At 44.8% G+C, this 18,486-nt stretch overlaps 1 protein-coding gene across 6 annotated transcripts in view; it reads left to right on the forward strand.

Moving 5' to 3' along the window:
• Window positions 1-18,486, forward strand: part of LOC147025270 (putative bromodomain-containing protein 10) — a 262,359-nt gene that overhangs the window by 99,097 nt on the left and 144,776 nt on the right. The window lies entirely within an intron of this gene.

Genomic DNA, 18,486 nt, shown 5'->3' on the forward strand with positions numbered 1-18,486 from the left:
GCTCTTCGTGTCCTCACTGAACGCAGACGAGAGTTTCGGCAGGGGCTGCTTGCAGCCTATGTTGATCTCGTAAAGCGTTCGATTCAGTGAATCGGGATGTCCTCTGGAGAATTCTTGGTCTTCGTGGGGTGCCACCAAAACTGATCAATCTGATGTCTGAACTCTACTCTGGTACTGAGAGTGCTGTGAAGTGTGGTGGTACCATCTCTGACTTATTTCCAGTTGTTACTGGAGTTCGTCAGGGGTGTGTACTGTCCCCCACATTTTTCAGCACTTGTATGGACTGGATTTTTGGGAGGATGTCAGAGAGATCAAGCTGCGGTGCATCGTTTGGGAATGTCAAGATCTCGGACCTTGATTTTGCAGATGATGCAGTCATCTTTGCGGAGACTTTAGATATCCTTTTGGGGGCCCTCGAGGTGCTGAATGAGGAGTCGGAGCCGCTGGGATTACGGGTTTCTTGGGTCAAAACTAAGATCCAGGCTTTCGGTGACATCTTGGATGCTGCTGTCCTGTCTGTGTCTGTTTGTGGTGAGGATGTTGAGGTCGTGGAGAGATTCACTTACCTTGGCAGTGATATTCATGTCTCTGCTGGCTGTGTCAGAGGTCAATAGACGTCTGGGTCGGGCCTGGTGAGTCATGGATTCACTGGATCATGGGGTGTGGTGCTGCCGGTACCTGTGCGGGAGGACGAAAGTCCGAGTTTTTAAGTCCTTGGTACTTCCAGTCTTGCTCTATGGATACGAGACTTGGACTCTGACCAAGGATCTGAGACAGAGTCTTAATTCCTTTGGTACCAGGTCTCTTCGGAGAATCCTTGGCTATCGCTGGTCGGATTTTGAGTGCAACGAGCGGTTGCTGAGAGAGACTCGGATGAGATTTGTTACCTGCATAGTCCGTGAGCGTCAGTTACGGCTGTATGGACATGTGGCTCGTTTTCTTGACGCTGATCCTGCTCACCAGATTCTCTCAGCTGGGGAGTCTCGTGAGTGGAGCAGGCCAGTGGGCCGACCACGTGCCTCGTGGTTGCAGCAGGTTGACCATCATCTCAATTTGATGGGGATGGGCCTGCCATCTGCCTGGGGGATGGCCAGACGGAGGCCCTTGGAGTACCGGCGGAAGGTGGACGCAGCAACGCGCTGTTCTGGCACATGCTCCCATACCTGACCTGACTTCACACTGTTCAATTTCAGCATCAAACATGCATTAAAAAAAAAAAATTTTATTACTTTTTTGGATCTGTAAATCTGGAAATTATTTAAATACTTTGTAAATGTTCTAAATATACAAATTGGAAATGTAAAATTTGTAAACATTGTTAATAATTTGTCATGTTTTGAAGCCACACTGTAAATACTTTGTCATGTTTTGAAAAGTTATTCTTTTTTTGGTTTGTTGGTTACCCAATTACCAAATTTTCAAAAACATTGAACAAAATTTGAAATTTTTTTGTTCTCACCACCTTTTGGAGGCTATTTTTGGAATCGTTGACCCTGAATTACAATAAGAAAGTGTTGTTACTTCTATAAAATTCGACATATCTCACATTTGGCCAATGTGGTGGCCATTAGCGGGCGGACCTGATTTTTACCTGATCATGGTTGGGGGAGGGAGGTTTGGGGGGTCGAAACAAAACAAAATTGAAAATATGAAATATTTTCCAGAAATGCTATATGGGGCTCGTGTAACAGAAAAAAAGTATGACAAGATCATGATGAGAATATTTTTCAAAAACGGGGAGTTTGATGCACCCTACTCGGGGGCTACCGCTTGTGTAAGGGTTGGAATTTGGAATTTGATCAGAAGGCCAGCAACAACTCGCCTGCCGACTCATTATCAAAAAACACCTTGGGATCTTTAATGTCCACATAATTCTAGTACTATATGGGTTACCAGCATCACGTTCATATGAGGAACAGCACATTAATTGGTGTAATCGATGCTCTACCCGTGAAACACTCTCAGCATAGGAGTTTAGTATCAAGCTCAGAATAAAACCCAGCAGAAACAGCTCAAAGATTAGTAGTACACTTTCACTGAGCTATTCTGCTTGAACCAATGGAGGTGATGATATACACATAACAGTAAAAAAAAAATTCGCATATTATATCATACCTTTTTTTGTTTTTGACACATTTTTACGTTTTAAAAATATGCCAACAAAACTTCCTTTTGCTGAGAATACAATGTATCACCATTTATCTGAATGAAGACATTAATACTTTTAATGCTGTTTAATCTCCTTTTAAACAAGAGATGGCTGGACATCTTAAAACTGGCAGGTTATCAAATACATGTATCTGAGGTAGAAAACACCTTCACATGATCGCATGAAATAAATAATCCATATAATAATACACTTGTTCGTTTGTCGGTGTGTGTGTAACATTCCGTTCCACCCATTGGTTGGACAGTTCGCCTGACCACCCACACTTCAAACTGAAAAATCATATGGCCGCCATATTGGTGCTTACTTCTATGGGAAGCCAAAATCATTTTCGGAGCTGTCATATTCACAATTGACATACCCTCCCCATCAGTTTTCCCTTCATTGTAAAATGACCATCTCGACAGTTAAAAGGATTTTAAGCTGATAGGCATTACTGCTATTGTGAAAATAGGTCTCAGCAATCAAGCCAGCGGTATGTTGTTTACAGTGGCGTGCAGAGGTCTGGTGATGCCCGGGGCAAATCTTGATTGTATGCCCCAAAGACTCAAGTATAAGGCCTAATATACTGAGAAATATTATGAGAAAGGAAAACATTTTTAATATATAAACACAGATGAAACATGAAATAAATGCTTTATTCGATTTTAATATAAATCAATCAAATTTATTAAGATCTTTTCCCCAAATGATACCTCCTGTCACAAAACACCTGAACTATTTCATTTTTTACATCAGCTGTGAGAAATTCTTTTTCAATGCTTATTAAAGCCAGGTTGGTCAGTCACTCCTGTGACATAGAAGACCTCAGATATGTTTTTATTAATTTCAGTTTTGAAAATGACCTTTCACAGCTTGTGACTGAAAATGTGATTGTAAGCAGTAATCTGTATGAAACACACAGCGTCGGAAAGATATCCCTCCCATACTGCAGTAAAGACTCCAGAGCATCTCTAGGATCAGGGGGAACTCTATTCCCTCCAGCTCGAAGGAGCATCACAAAATCAATAATTTCGTCATATAACTGAATTGCAACCACATCATTGTCATAATAATTTGCAAAGTCTGAACATTCCTTTTTTAATTTCTCTCTTTCTTGTTCATCTTCAATCACGACTGAATTCAAGTTCAGAAGAAAAGAAAATCGGTCACTGAATCTTTGAAGACGGACACTGCGGTCTTCAATTTCAGTTTTTAATCTGTTCACAATCTCTACTATTACTCTATTCATTTCTTCTTGTGCCGTCAGTCCACTATCTCTTGCTGACTCTCCAGGCATTATTCTTCTTCTCCTTGTTCGTGCAATTGGTATTCCCCAATTTTCACAATATTCATTGGCTAAATCTATTGCATTGTGGATAATTTCGTCATTCTTCAAATTCAAGATATGAATAAGTCCTCTCAGATCACAAGAAGCTTCATGGAACCCCATTTTCGGATCCTGCAAACGTTTTGAGACTTTCCCCACTGATGATAAAACTGAGTACCAAAAATTGAATAAAGCTATAAACGGGAACTGTTGAATAGAGTTCAGTAGCGATCCTGCATCAGATTTAGTTTCCCTTGAAAATTCTCCTTCCAGCAGGTGTTGAAGGCTTGCAATAATGTCACACTCTTCGTGGATTACTTGCACATCATCATGGTTGGAACTCCATCTTGTGTCACACTGTCTTTTCACAGTCCGAGTGACAAAATATTTTAACACTTCCCAAAGAGAAGTAGATGAAGAAAAAAAAGTAGAGTTTTTCCAGAATGCCAAAAAATGTAACAACAGGTTGCACCTCACTTGCATGGTCAAAGGCCAAAATGAGGCTGTGGTTCTCGCAGTTCACAAACACAGCTTTTGGGTTAACTTCAAGAATTTTTTGTTGAACACCTCCTCTCACTCCAGCCATAACTGCTGCGTTATCATATGCTTGACCACGACAGTCATTCATGGAAATTTTGTCTTCCTCCAATTTTTCCTGAATTTTATTTACCAGGCTGACTGCATCTTTCTTGTTGACTTGAAAAAATCCCAGAAATGTCTCCTTTATTTCTACTTTTCTGTTTTCATCAATATGAATGTAACGCAGAATTTCAGAAACCTGATCTTCATGGGCAATATCTGGAGTTGAATCCAGCATTATGCTAAAATATTTTGCGTCCTTAATTTCAGAAATTATATTTTTCTTGACAATTTCACCAAGAAGATTGATTATTTCGTTTTGAATTCTGTTGGACAAGTAGGTGACACTTTTTGGTTTCTCTTTCCCTCTCTGCAAGTGTTTTGCTAAGATGTCATCATATTTGGCCAAAAGTCTGATTGTTGCTAGAAAGTTTCCTGTATTTTCACTGACTGTCTCCCCTAGCTCTGATAACCCAGATATTCCTTCTCCTCGATGTCCACGATAGGCCAGATTCTGTTTTGCCAGAAAGGATATAACCACGACAATCCGTTCAGTTATAGCTTTCCATCTTTTCTTTTCAGCAGACATTTGCTGTTGAAGTTCAGCATCTATCATAGTTGAATGATGGAGTCGAACTACGAGGTTCAGGTATTCCCTCATGTGAGCTCTATGAGAAGGGCTTTTCTCATGGTCAGGTATTCTTGGATTTAATTTTCTCCAAGTGGAGAAACCGTCTTCCTTTTCAAAGTTTGACACAGACGACAAATGCTCCTTTGAAAACAAAAAGCAAACAAAACAGTAGCATGCTTTCCGATATGGAGAGTATAACAACCATTTTCTCTCCACAATTTCTCCGTTTGTGGAAACTTTATCAAACTACTCTTTGGAAAATGATCTCCCATCCTTCTCAGCAAATGGACCACTTTTATTCTGATATCTTTCAGGGCCATGTTGTAATATTGTCATCTTCAAATGATCTGGAATAGGTTTCTTCAAACAGCCAAAATCGCTTCTTTGCAAAAATATGCTAAAATCTTCTTTATTTTCTTCACATGGATCATCATCCTGACAACGAGACTGAGGAGAGAGAGTATTATGTTCTGACCGAGCTGAATCCGTATTAGAAAAATCCTTCTCTGCACCCACATCATCTTTTACTTCTCCAGGTTCTCCTACTTCTTCTTTACTTCTTTTTATCCATACATCTAATGCCCCTCTTTGATGGGACTCATCTTCGACTCTGCCCCTCTTTCTTTTCCTGTTCTGTGCTCCACTCGGTTGTACTTTCTTCATCTGAGACATCTGAAAAAAAAAAATGTACAAAGTGATTACTAACTTACACACTTCTGACACAAGCTTATTTTCTCTTGAACAAATACTCATTCTTGTATTTGTAGATAATAAGAGAACAAAAAAAAAATCTTAATTGGAGATAAAACCATAAAACCATTAAAATTAAAACAATAATATTTTTATAGATAACAGCTCCACCACCAACTCCCTACGCGTTGCCAACGCAGCTTTTATAGCCCGAGGGGAGAAGCCGTTGGAGGTTTAGCCACCCAAAATCGGCGCTTCCCCCTTTCACCTCTGAAACTTCACCCCAGGCTGGCTCCGCCCCTTTCACCTCTGATTGGCTGGCCTTTTCCAGGGCAAAGCCCGTCTTGATCCGTTTATGCAAAATGGCTGATTGCACACGGACGTTGGAATGTGGCTCCCCCTGTGGCGCCGCGAGTTCGTAATAACGGCATTTTGCCGCTGTTTGCTGAGGAGGGCGCTGTGTTGTGGAGATGGCGTGGTTGTGAAGAATAAACTATACTGCAATAATTCTGAAACTCGATGATAATAATAAGCACAATAAATACTCGTAACATTTCATTTTCTATCTCAAAAACCCTAAGACGCATGAGAAAATGGGAAGAAAATGGTAAACAATCGGTCAGTTGCAGACGGATAAACCATATTTCATTTCTTTGTTCCTTCGTATCAAATTATTTCACACTGATTCTCCACTGATAATTTTGTGCAATTTATATCATAGACTTGCAAATTAGTGGTATCTGTATTCGAATATTAACATCAGGTCAGGTCAGGTATGGGAGCATGTGCCAGAACAGCGCGTCGCTGCGTCCACTTTCCGCCGGTACTCCAGGGGCCTCCATCTGGCCATCCCCCAGGCAGATGCCAGGCCCATCCCCATCTCCTTGAGATGATGGTCAACCTGCTGCAACCACGAGGCATGTGGTCGGCCCACTGGCCTCCTCCACTCATGAGACTCCCTCGCTGAGAGAATCTGGTGAGCAGGATCAGCGTCAGGAAAACGAGCCACATGTCCATACAGCCGCAACTGACGCTCACGGACTATGCAGGTAACACATCTCATCCGAGTCTCTCTCAGCAACCGCTCGTTGGACACAAAATCCGACCAGCGATAGCCAAGGATTCTCCGAAGAGACCTGGTACCAAAGGAATTAAGTCTCCGTCTCAGATCCTTGGTCAGAGTCCAAGTCTCGCACCCATAGAGCAAGACTGGAAGTACCAAGGACCTGAAGACTCGGACTTTCGTCCTCCCGCACAGGTACCGGCAGCGCCACACCCCATGATCCAGTGAATCCATGACTCCCCAGGCCCGACACAGACGTCTATTGACCTCTGACTCACAGCCAGCAGAGACATGAATATCACTGCCAAGGTAAGTGAATCTCTCCACGACCTCAACATCGTCACCACAAACAGACACAGAGAGGACAGCAGCATCCAAGATGTCACCGAAAGCCTGGATCTTAGTTTTGACCCAAGAAACCCGTAATCCCAACGGCTCCGACTCCTCATTCAGCACCTCGAGGGCCCCCGAGAGGATGTCTAAAGTCTCCGCAAAGATGACTGCATCATCTGCAAAATCAAGGTCTGAGATCTTGACATTGCCAAACGATGCACCGCAACTTGATCTCTCCGACATCCTCCCTAAAATCCAGTCCATACAAGTGCTGAAAAGTGTGGGGGCAAGTACACATCCCTGACGAACTCCAGTAACAACTGGAAATAAGTCAGAGATGGTACCACCACACTTCACAGCACTCTCAGTACCAGAGTAGAGTTCAGACATCAGATCGATCAGTTTTGGTGGCACCCCACGAAGACCAAGAATCCTCCAGAGGACATCCCGATTCACTGAATCGAACGCTTTACAGAGATCAACATAGGCTGCAAGCAGCCCCTGCCGAAACTCTCCTCTGCGTTCGGTGAGGACACGAAGTGCAAGGATACGGTCAATCGTTGACCTCTTTGGTGTAAAGCCTGACTGCTCTGGACACTGGTGCTCAAGCAGATGGTGGCGAACCCTATCAAGAATTATCCGAGCAAAGACCTTGCCCGGCACTGAGAGCGGCGTCACCCCTCGGTAGTTGTTGCAGTCTTGGCGATCACCCTTCCCTTTCCAGAGAGGGACAACAAGGCCCCTCTTCCAGTCAGATGGGATGATGCCTGTGTTCCAGGCAGAGTACAAAACTGCATGCAACGACACGAGTGCAGCATTTCCACCAGCCTTGAGAAGTTCAGCATGGATGCCACAGATCCCTGGAGCTTTACCCCGTTTCAACTGGTTCACCGCAGCCCGTGTTTCCACAAGCGTAGGTGGACCACAGTTGATTCGAGGGTCAGCAACAGGGATTGTAACACCCTTGATGTCCAACTCGACAGCTGGGGAATCAGCCTGGTACAACCGCTCAAAGTAACCGGCCCAGCGGGCCTTCACTTCAGACTCCTCTGTCAAGAGCCTACCACTCTCTGCTCGAACTGCAGTGCTCCGAGGGATGGGCTTGGATGAACGTAATGCGCGAATTCCCCTAAAGCGGGACGAGAATCACCTGTCCACAGGTGATGCTCTACCCCCTCACAGATTCCTCGCAAATAGGCCTCCTTGTCCACCCTCAGTGCACGTCCAGTTTTACGCCTCAGCTCCCTGAACAGCTCAGCTCTGCCATTCAGCCTGGCCCTGCGACTCTGGTCAATGGTATCCAGTGTCCCTTGAGAGACAAAATTCTTCTTTGCCCTGCGGTGAGCTCCAAGGCATCCACCGGCAACATCAAGGACGGTGGTCTTGAAGGCGCTCCATAACTCTTCAGGACCCCCCAAAGCACCCAGACCCCCCAAGTGTCCACTCAGCCTGTTCATAAACTCCTCAGCTACTCTCTCATCCCTGAGCTTGGCAACATCCAGCATAGGCTGGGATGGTACCATTCTCCAGGATTTAAGGTGCAGCTTTAGAGTTGCTACAACAAGCCTGTGGTCAGTATTGAGGAACTGAGCACTCCGGTAGACCCTGCAGTTCTGGATCATCCTCCAACGACCGTCAATGAGGCCATGGTCAATCTCCTTTGCCACACTGCCAGCGTTGGAATACCAAGTCCAGCGATGAGCTTGTGGGTGCTGAAACCATGAACCAGCCACCCTAAGTCCATGACTTCTTGCAAAGTCAAGGAACTTAGTGCTATTCTGGTTCATAGTTCCTGACCCATGGGGACCAACACACACCTCATAACCATCCCTATCAGTTCCAGTCGATGCATTAAAATCCCCCAAGACTAGAAGTGTATCTCGTTTGGGGCACTGATCAACCACAGACTCGAGTGTGGCGTAGAATGCATCCTTCACGGTGAGATCACTCGCCTCAGTCGGAGCATAAACAGAGACCAGGGAAATGACACCTAAGGAGTGACGAATCCTTAATCTCATAATACGCTCGTTGACCGGTGTTACCTCAATTATCATTGGGGTCAGCTTATTGGACACAGCTACAGCAACTCCTTGAGTATGGTAACCATCAGAGCGACCAGACCAATAATAGGTGTAACCACCCACCATTATCTCGCCGCAATCCCGTCTCCGAACCTCAGAGAGAGCTGCAATCCCGATGTCCAAACGCTTGAGCTCAGATGATAACAGAGACAGGTGATCATCCTCTCTTAAGGATAGGACATTCCAGGACGACCCGAAGGGGCCGCCTCAGGTTAACCCAAGGAGACCGCCGTCTGGTGGACGACACCTCAGCACCACTCCGACACACTCTCCCGCAATCTGACCCAGGGATGTTACCCCGTGGTTTCCCTCCTATCATCAAAGATTGGGGGTCCCGAAGGCTTTGCCCCAATCCCATCATCCGGTGAGCTGCCCTGCGAAGGGAAGCTGCGCAGGAGGTACTCCCACGGAGTGGGTTTTCAGATTTTTTTGCGTTTTTGCGTTTTGCGGAATGAAGGGTTTTACGGTGGCCGGAGTGCAAATCCTGCCACCAACCTCCTAATAAGAAGTAACCCAACTGCAGGAGGACGTCCGCAGACACAGTTGGGCACTAGATATGGATGGCCGTTGGCTCACAAGGAGCTCCTCCGCCCTTTGACAGGTTTTGTTTTTAATCCTGCTGGGTGTCCATATCCAAACACCCCCCTCACCAGAAAACCTGGTGGGGGAGACGGTTTAGTCGCCGACAACCCGACCATGGAACAGGTTAGTACAGGTTTACATGGTACCTATAGAAGGTCACAGATCGAACCTGACCTGACATAAGGAATAAATATATTAACATGTTAAGGAATAAATGTCTCCTATTCCGAGATTAAATGCCATAGCAGTCCTCTGATCATCCAGGCTTCACTCTTACTACATCACACGTAAATATTTCATTAAATATCACCAAAAAAACCTATAAAAAACGTATTTGCACCCGTTCTAGAGCTATTCACTGACCTGAATAGGTAAAAGAACTAATCTGGATGCACAAAAAGCTGAAGAAAAGACGAGTTATGACTCGAGGAAATGCAGGAACGAACAGCCACGTCTGCTTGTTGCTTTTGATGGTTGCACCACGTACATCATGTGCATGCGTGTGGGGGGATGGGGAGAAGCACCATTTTCTCTAGACAGAAAGGGTACACCATGTTAAAGGAATAAAGGGCTAACAACTGCCTCTGCAGTGCGGTGAGCCTCCAAAAATTGATTTATCACCGCTGAAATTTTAAAATTACTATCTTATTTCCTTCTCTGATTGAATGCCCCCATTCAATGGATGCCCGGGGCCAACGCACCGCCCCCCCCCCACCCCGCCCCTCTGCACGCCACTGGTTGTTTATACCCAGCCCAAATAATTATGTTGCATTCTCTCAAGCAGGGCTTTTACCACAGAGGTTACACAGGTCTTTGCTATTATTTCCAACTATTTTTCTCTGACGACTCGACCAGGGACCACAGAACCCATGCTTACCTCCACCACCGAATATGGAAGGAGATTATGTTTTCACCCCTGTCTGTTTGTTACTTGCAAAATGGACGATTTTTCAAATATATTGGTCAGTCAATTTTGTTATTCTGTCTGTTTGTCTGTTGGAAAAGTTTCATCATGATCGCTTTAGAATTGTGACCTGAAGGTGATTGACAAAATTGTGGAGGTCGTCCAAAGGGCAGAGGAGCTCCTTGTGAGCCAACAGCCATCCATATCTAGTGCCAAACTGTGTCTGCGGATGTCCTCCTGCAGTTAGATTACTATTTTTAGGAGGCTGGTGGCAGGATTTGCACTATGGCCACCATAAAACCCTGTACTCCACAAAACACAAGAAAAACACAAAGAAAACTCAAATCCACTCCGTGGAAGTCCTTCCTCTGCAGCTGTCCTTCACAGGGTAGCTCACCAGATGACGGGATTGTGGCAAAGCCTTCAGGATGTTGGCAAGTTCAAGGATGAGAGGGTAGCTGAGGAGTTTACGAACAGGCTGAGTGGAGATTTGGGTGCTTTGGGGAATCCCGAAGAGTTGTGGAGTGCCTTCAAGACCACCATCCTTGACGTTGCCGGTAGATGTCCTGGAACTCACCGGAGGGCGAAGAAGAATTGTGTCTCTCAAGGGACACAGGAATACCATTGACCAGAGTCGCAGGGCCAGGCTTAATGGAAGAGCTGAAGTGTTCAGGGAGTTGAAGTGTAAAACTATGTGCGCTGGGGGTGGACAAAGAGGCCAATATGCGAGGAATCTGTGAGGGGTGGAGCATCACCTATGGTCAAGTGATTCTCGTCCTGCTTACAGGGGAATTCACGCGTTTCATTCTTCCAAGCTCATCCCTCGGTGTACTGCCGTTAGAGTGGAGGGTGGTGGGCTCTTGACAGTTACTTTGAGCAGCTGTAGCAAGCTGATTCACCAGCTGTTCAGTTGGATGTCAGAGGTGTTGCTATCCCCATTACTGACCCTCCAATCAACTGTGATCAACCTTCATTTGTGGAAACACAGACTGCGGTGAACCGGTTGAAATGGGGTAAAGCTCCTGGGATTTGTGGCATCCATGCTGAGCTTCTCAAGGCTGGTGGAAATGCTGTACTCATGTCATTGCATGCATTTCTGTACTCTGCCTGGAACACAGGCATCATCCCAATTGACTGGAAGAGGGGACTTGTTGTCCCTCTCTGGAAAGGGAAGGGTGATCGCCAGGACTGCAACAACAACCGAGGGGTGATGCTGCTCTCAGTGCTGGGCAAGGTCCTTCATCGGATAATTCTTGAGAGGGTTCGCCACCATCTACTTGAGCACCAGCGTCCAGAGTAGTCAGGCTTTACACCAAAGACGTTAACGATTGACCGTAACCTTGCTCTTCGTGTCCTCACTGAACACAGACGAGAGTTTCGGCAGGGGCTGCTTGCAGCTTATGTTGATCTCTGCAAAGCATTCCATTCAGTGAAAAGCGATGCCCTCTGGTGGATTCTTGGTCTTCGTGGGGTGCCACCAAAACTGATCAATCTGATGTCTGAACTCTACTCTGGTACTGAGAGTGCAGTGAGATATGGTGATACCATCTCTGACTTATTTCCAGTTATAACTGGAGTTCGTCAGGGTTATGTACTGGCCCCAACACTTTTCAGCGCTTGTATGGACTGGATTCTGTGGAGCATGACTGAGAGATCAAGCTTCAATGCATCATTTGGGAATGTCAAGATCTCTAACTTTCATTTTGTAGATGATGCAGTCATCTTTGCGGAGACTCTGGATATCCTTTTGGGGGCCCTTGAGGTGCTGAATGAGGAGTTGGAGCTGCTGTGATTACAGGTTTCCTGGGTCAAAACTAAGATCCAGGCTTTCAATGACATCTTGGATGCTGCTATCTTGTCAGTACCTGTTTGTGGTGAGGATGTTGAGGTCACAGAGAGATTAACTGACCCTGTCAGTGATATTCATGTCTCTGCTGGTTGTGAGCCGAGGTCAATAGACATCTGGGTCGGGCCTGGGGAGTCACTGGATCATGGAGTGTGGCGCTGTCGGTACCTTTGCAGGACGACGAAAGTCTGAGTCTTCACGTCCTTGGTACTTCCAGTCTTGCTCTATGGGTGCGAGACTTGGACTCTGACCAAGGATCTGAGATGGACACTTAATTCCTTTGGTACCAGATCTCTTCAGAGAATCCTGGCTATCACTGGTCAAGTCTAACGAGCGGTTGCTGAGAAAGACTCAAATGAGATCTGTTACCTGCATAGTCCATGAGCTTTATGGACATGTTGCTCATTTTCCTGATGTTGATCCTGCTCACCAGATTCTCTCAGCAAGGGAGCCTCAAGAGTGGAGGAGGCCGATGGGCCGACCACGTGCCTAGTGTTTGCAGCAGGTTGATCAGCATCTCAAGGAGGTGGGGATGGGCCTGGCATCTGCCTGGGAATGGCCAGACGGAGGCCCCTGGAGTACCGGCGTAAAGTGGATGCAGCGACATGCTGCTCCGGCGCATGTTCCCATACCTGACCTCAACTGAGAAGCCTATTGATTTTGAGGACAAAGGTCATCTTGAGGTGTAATTTCTAAAATCATTTTTCATCCAATTGATTGAAAGTTGAACAGGATCTGCATATTGTTTCACTGAATTGGGAAGCCAACTATTTGAAGTCAAAAGGTTGAAGGTGAACTGAAGATCAAACTTCTAAATTTATCAATTTTATCTGAAAAAAACGTCAGTTTTCATCCAATTGACTTGAAAATTAAACAGCAGTTGCATGGTGCATTACTGAAATGGGAAACCAACTATTTTTGAGATCAAAAGGTCAAAGGTCAACTCAAGGGCAAACATTTAAAATCAATTTTCCACTGAAAAATCATCAATTTTCATCCTATTAACTTGAAAATTAAACAGCAGTTGCATAATCCATCACTGAATTGTGAAAACATCTATTTTTGAGGTCAAAAGGTCAATTCAAGTCAAACTTCTAAAATCATTAATTTCAATCTGAAAAATAATCAATTTTCATCCGATTGACCTGAGCTTTGATTAAGATTGTCAATTTTAATCTTAATGGAATGGACAATTTGATGTATCCATGGCAACCTTTGGAGAGGGGGAGGGGGGTCGGATTTTGGATTTGGACAACTTTTTCTTGTTTGTTTGTTTGTTTGTTTGTGTGCAGGATATCTCAAAAAGTTGTGGATGCATTCTAATGAAATTTGGTGGGAAGGTGGTTACCATCATTGACAGATGGGGTCAAAAACGATATATTGTATGACATTAAAAAATTATTGGCCTCGATATGTTCTGCTGGATCAGGCATTGCGTGGCGGAGGTATGCGCTCTACAAACTGCCCTTCTCGTTTTGTCTGAGGACTTCCGGGAATTTCGCGACATTGTGAAAAAATAACATCCATCGTTATTTACTTTTCATGATGTGTACATGTTATTGTTATGGGTTCGGGGAAGCACGGGGCTCACGAAGGGGTGACTTGGATCCCCTTCCCAACCTCCGACCCTGAAGCCGATGAGCCATGGATAACTCTGTGACTTGACGGGTTGCTAAGCAACCAGGTGACAATGCTGTCTGAGGTGACTAAATCTGGTAGGGTCCCCATGCCAAATTTAGTTACCTGCCTGGTGATTTAGCCCCTCCCACATGGGGAACCATGCTCTCGATTTCCCGCCTTTATCTATTTATTATGTACGGCTGAGCAAAACCATAGGTAGGACTTCAGCTAATCTAGCACAGCGAATAAATGGGTTACAACCTCCCATCTAGTTCTTACATGCTATGTCTAAACCATGGTGAAAACAGACAATTGAGGAGGTTAGGAAAATTTGTATAGCGATTAACTAAAGGTACATATTTATTGCCAGTATTTACACAATCCAGTGTCACAAAGAAAGGCTTAGCCCCTAGCACGTAAAGAAGAAGAACTTATACATTCTTATCTTATCTTGATACACAAGACAGGCGTGCCTCAGTTACTGGGGAAATGAGAGAGAGAGGGGGGGAGTGGGGGTGGCTGGGGGGAGAAGAGAAGTGCTGGAGAAAAGTGTGAAGTGCATGTCAGCGCCCTCATCCAGATGGGTCAAGAGGGTGAACGTTGATGGCTCTTTGATCGCTCCTTGATAGCTCTTTTGTGTGTCTCAAGCAGACAAATTAGAAAATACAGGGTAGCAAGGAAAGATTGTGTAAATCAGGATGCATGGCCACTGCGTCCCAGGAACTTCTTCTGCCCATTCACTCGTGGTCTGTGTGCCCAGCATGCTCGCCCACGCTGAGATTCGCCTTGGTGCAGCTCATCCCATTCCGTTATGTTGACCAAGGCAGTTCTCGTTCATTTCCTCAGACACAAGCAGCTCCGTTCCATTGAATGCACCGTCTTTTTATAGCTCCTGGGTGAGGTGTGGCTTATGGGGGCGAAGGTCACCAAAGCATCCTCTGACCCCCACTTTCTCATTGGCTTGCCCGGCCCATCGTTGCTCAGCCGGTCTGTCTCGCAAGCTTTGCCGAGCCGCTGTGTAGCCTTTCTCTCTGTAGCACATCCCCACTCCTTGTTTATTTCGCGCTTTCCCGAACTGGCAGCGCAGAACTGGCACAATGTGAGTTACGCAGATAATGCTGGAATGGCCTTCCAGTGTGGCGATTGTAGCGCTGAACTGGCTTTGAAGGTGTGTGTTTTCTAATGTGATGTGATGTGTGCATATTGCTATGTGTGTATGGTTGTGCTGTGGGAAAATGTGGGGATGAAGAGGTTTCGGAGGGATGGGGAGAGGGATTAGAAGGGATTGATGAAGAGAAGGATTTTATAAAGGGGAAGAATTACAAAGGGGGTTCGAACCTGCTATACACACACAACGCATTTCCCTATTCACTGATACGAGGGGATGTGTAATCTAACTAAATACAATCACTCTGGAAATATCTAAAGGAAGGATCCCTTATGTGTTGAGTCAGACACCCGGGGTCTTTCCACAACTGCGACAATATGCATCAGGAAGAAGATAATTGTTTTTGGGTCGTTTATTGACACAATTAGCCTGCTCATGGTCACTTGAGAGTTGCAATGCCACGGCGTTTCCTCATATTTTGTGGGATGGTGAGTTGGACAGGTAACCGTGGCGGGTATCTGTAAAGTCGTTGATAGCATGATAGGGGATGGGAGAGCATTAAATATTTCACCGTTTCGATGTGGGAATGCCCGTTTGCTTTTATGAGCGGGTGGAGGGTGAGGAGGGCAGGACAGTTGGGGCTTGGAAGGGGGTGGGGCAGGGGGGGGGACACCAAAGATGGAACACAGTTGAAGGGGGAGGTTGAGGCTTTAGGGGTGGGGAGTTTTGGTGGGGGAGGGGGTGGTTGTTGAGTTATGGTGGCAAGGGGGGGGGTGGTGAGGAGGTTGAGGACTTGGGATTTGAGGGGGGCAGTTTAGGACTTGGGGTTTGTGAGTCAGGGGTGTTCTGTGGGTGGCTGCGAATATATAACATTATTCAATCTCAAACATATGAATGGCTAAGGAACAGATGTTTGCTGTCTATGTGGCCTTTCAGTTTTATCTTCCTTTTCATCAGGTCTTTAAATCATCCACCCTTTCAACCCTTCCTGGCCAGCCCTTACATCGAACAACCCCTGACAAGTATGCTCTTTCCTAATCTTCCTGATACTGCTTCAAGGTTTCAGCTCACCACCAATCATCTAATGTTTTCTTTCATTCGTGCCCATGTTCTCTTTCACTCTAACTTTCCTCCTTAATTATGCCCAACTCTTTCAGACTCTGTTTGATCACATATCCAATGTACGAACGAGGGCCGGTACGAAAGTAATGCCTCTTATTTTTCAGTTCATAACCAAAGCATCGTAGGAAAGCGACGCAAGATCACAAGGAAAGGTTTATATCGCCCACCAATTTTATGTAAATTGGCGCTGTAATTGGTCACGTGACAGCATCACACCATGCTTTCAAAATGGCTGCTCCACTAGATGTGTGTACACAGCAGAGAACAGTTGTTCAATTTCTTATTGCGGTAAGGTTCCTTTAGTGGATATTCATAGGTGCGTAAAGAATGTGTACGGTGAATCCACCATCGATGTGAGTACCGTTAGACGTTGGGCAAAGCGTTTCAAGAGCGGAGAAGCAGAGATCGACAACAAGCCTCAAAGTAGTCAGCCTGCAACTGCAGTGACCCTGGAAAACAAGAGTCGGATTGATGCAGTCATTAAAGTTCATTGCAGTCGATTGAGACCATGTGGAAAAATAACTTCATATGCACACATATTCCCTGCAATTTTCATTGTCCTGTATTTTTGGCTTATAAGTCGATGTGGAGTACAAGTCAATTTTGGCTAATTTCCACATTTTTCTTTCCTTCGTTCATATACAAGTCTATTTGGAGTATCAGAGAAGCAAAATCAACGACTGTGGTTCGCAAATCTGTCAGTCAGAATGATAGAAGTGTTGATTACTCTCTGACACTCGCAACCCATCGCTGCCGATGGCACTTCAAGGGTCATGAATATTAATGAGCAGTTTTATGCAAATTACATGAATTACTTTGTGGGATGACCTCTTGGATAAATTAGGAATGTAAATAGTTTTTCAACATTATTATATTAATACGCTAAGCCATATTTTGTGGACGTTTCTCCTCCGAAACTGCCAGACAGATTGCCACCACTTTTGGCATGCGGGTGGTCTGTGGTCTAATGAACAGCATTGGCTATGTGAGATCGTGCCAGATGGACAGGTTTGGGAATTTTTGGCGATTTTCTAATTTTTACATTTGTTTGCATAGCGACGTGTGACATCACCACTGAGAGGCGTAATGACGTCATGACATCATCGGTCATTCGCTAACGTCATTACGTCTGTCGTCGACAGACCGTCACCAATGAGAGGCGTAATGCCACTCCTAGAAAACAAAACACCGTCTGCAAAGTAAAACCCTCTTCTGCACATGCTGACTACCTCAGAAGGTGCATTTGACACAAAAAATGTAACAAGACACATTGTATGTAAAGAAATCCTATAAATCACATTGTGAACACCGGATATATTGAGTCCTAACGAACCCTCATTTTAGAGACTTTGCGAGGAGCGTGGGTTTGGCTAGTGTTCATTATCACATTGAGGGACAGTATTTAAATGAAGCTACAAAATTATCAGTGCTGACTCAGCACATCACTGTACATTTTGTCACATTTCACGACTCCTTAATAATAAACATGAACACATTGTAATACAAGCACTCATTGTTAATCCACCTAGCTTTGCAGCCACGATTAGTCTTCTTGATTTTATTTTCAACACAAGATTAGTCGTTGTACAAATACTGCGTTCGTATTAATCCGCTCTAAACATTCCATCCCTTGGCACCTTGGTGACGACTTCTCCACTCTGGATTCACCACGGCATGTTCGATAACTCGATCGAAGATTCCTAGATTTCAGATTCACTGCGCGATCCACCCAAAAGACCATTCAGGGTTATGGGAGCGCCGTATCGCTCTGAGCTTACCTCCCATTTGCCGTACCAGCCCGCAAATTATTCGAGCAGTTTGTCTGAGACACGAAGACCTGTCTCTCACTGCAGGTAATCCTTTCATTCCACACCCACACCTCTTCTTGGCCTGATGAGCAATATCAGCCATACATTATGGTGAGTACCCCTCTAACTGTTGATTAAATTGTTCATTTGCTTATTTCATTTGTGTTCTTTATTGATTTGTTTAATATTTGACCATAATATGTGGTTAAGTGATGTTAAAGTTATGTGAAGGTGACAAAAAATGTTCCCTGGGAAAGCCTCCCCTCCTCACCGTTCCCCCTTATAACATCACATCCATTGGAATATCTTGGCTTGCTTAATGACACACTTTCTAGGAATGCATCCACCAAGTTAAATGGAAACTTGCTGTAGTGTGTTTTAAATTAACAATTGTACAATTTATTTCAGACAATTTGCAGGTTTTTTTTCATTTTAGCAATTCAAGGTCTTAAGCCATAGATAGATAAGTCGATTATGAGTATAAATCAAAGCCCAAAATTTTGGGGGAAAGTATTGACTTGTACACCAAACAATACCATCATTGTAATTATGTTTTGTGAGAAATACAATAAGATACTGACCCTTTTACACTCCTCACTGTGTTCCTGTATTGTTGAGAACCCCTTCATCTTTCATACTGACC

This window comes from Eptatretus burgeri, chromosome 6, assembly GCF_056783735.1.
Source record: "Eptatretus burgeri isolate ZD-2024b chromosome 6, Ebu_testis_v1, whole genome shotgun sequence".
NCBI classification, from domain to species: Eukaryota; Metazoa; Chordata; class Myxini; order Myxiniformes; family Myxinidae; genus Eptatretus; species Eptatretus burgeri.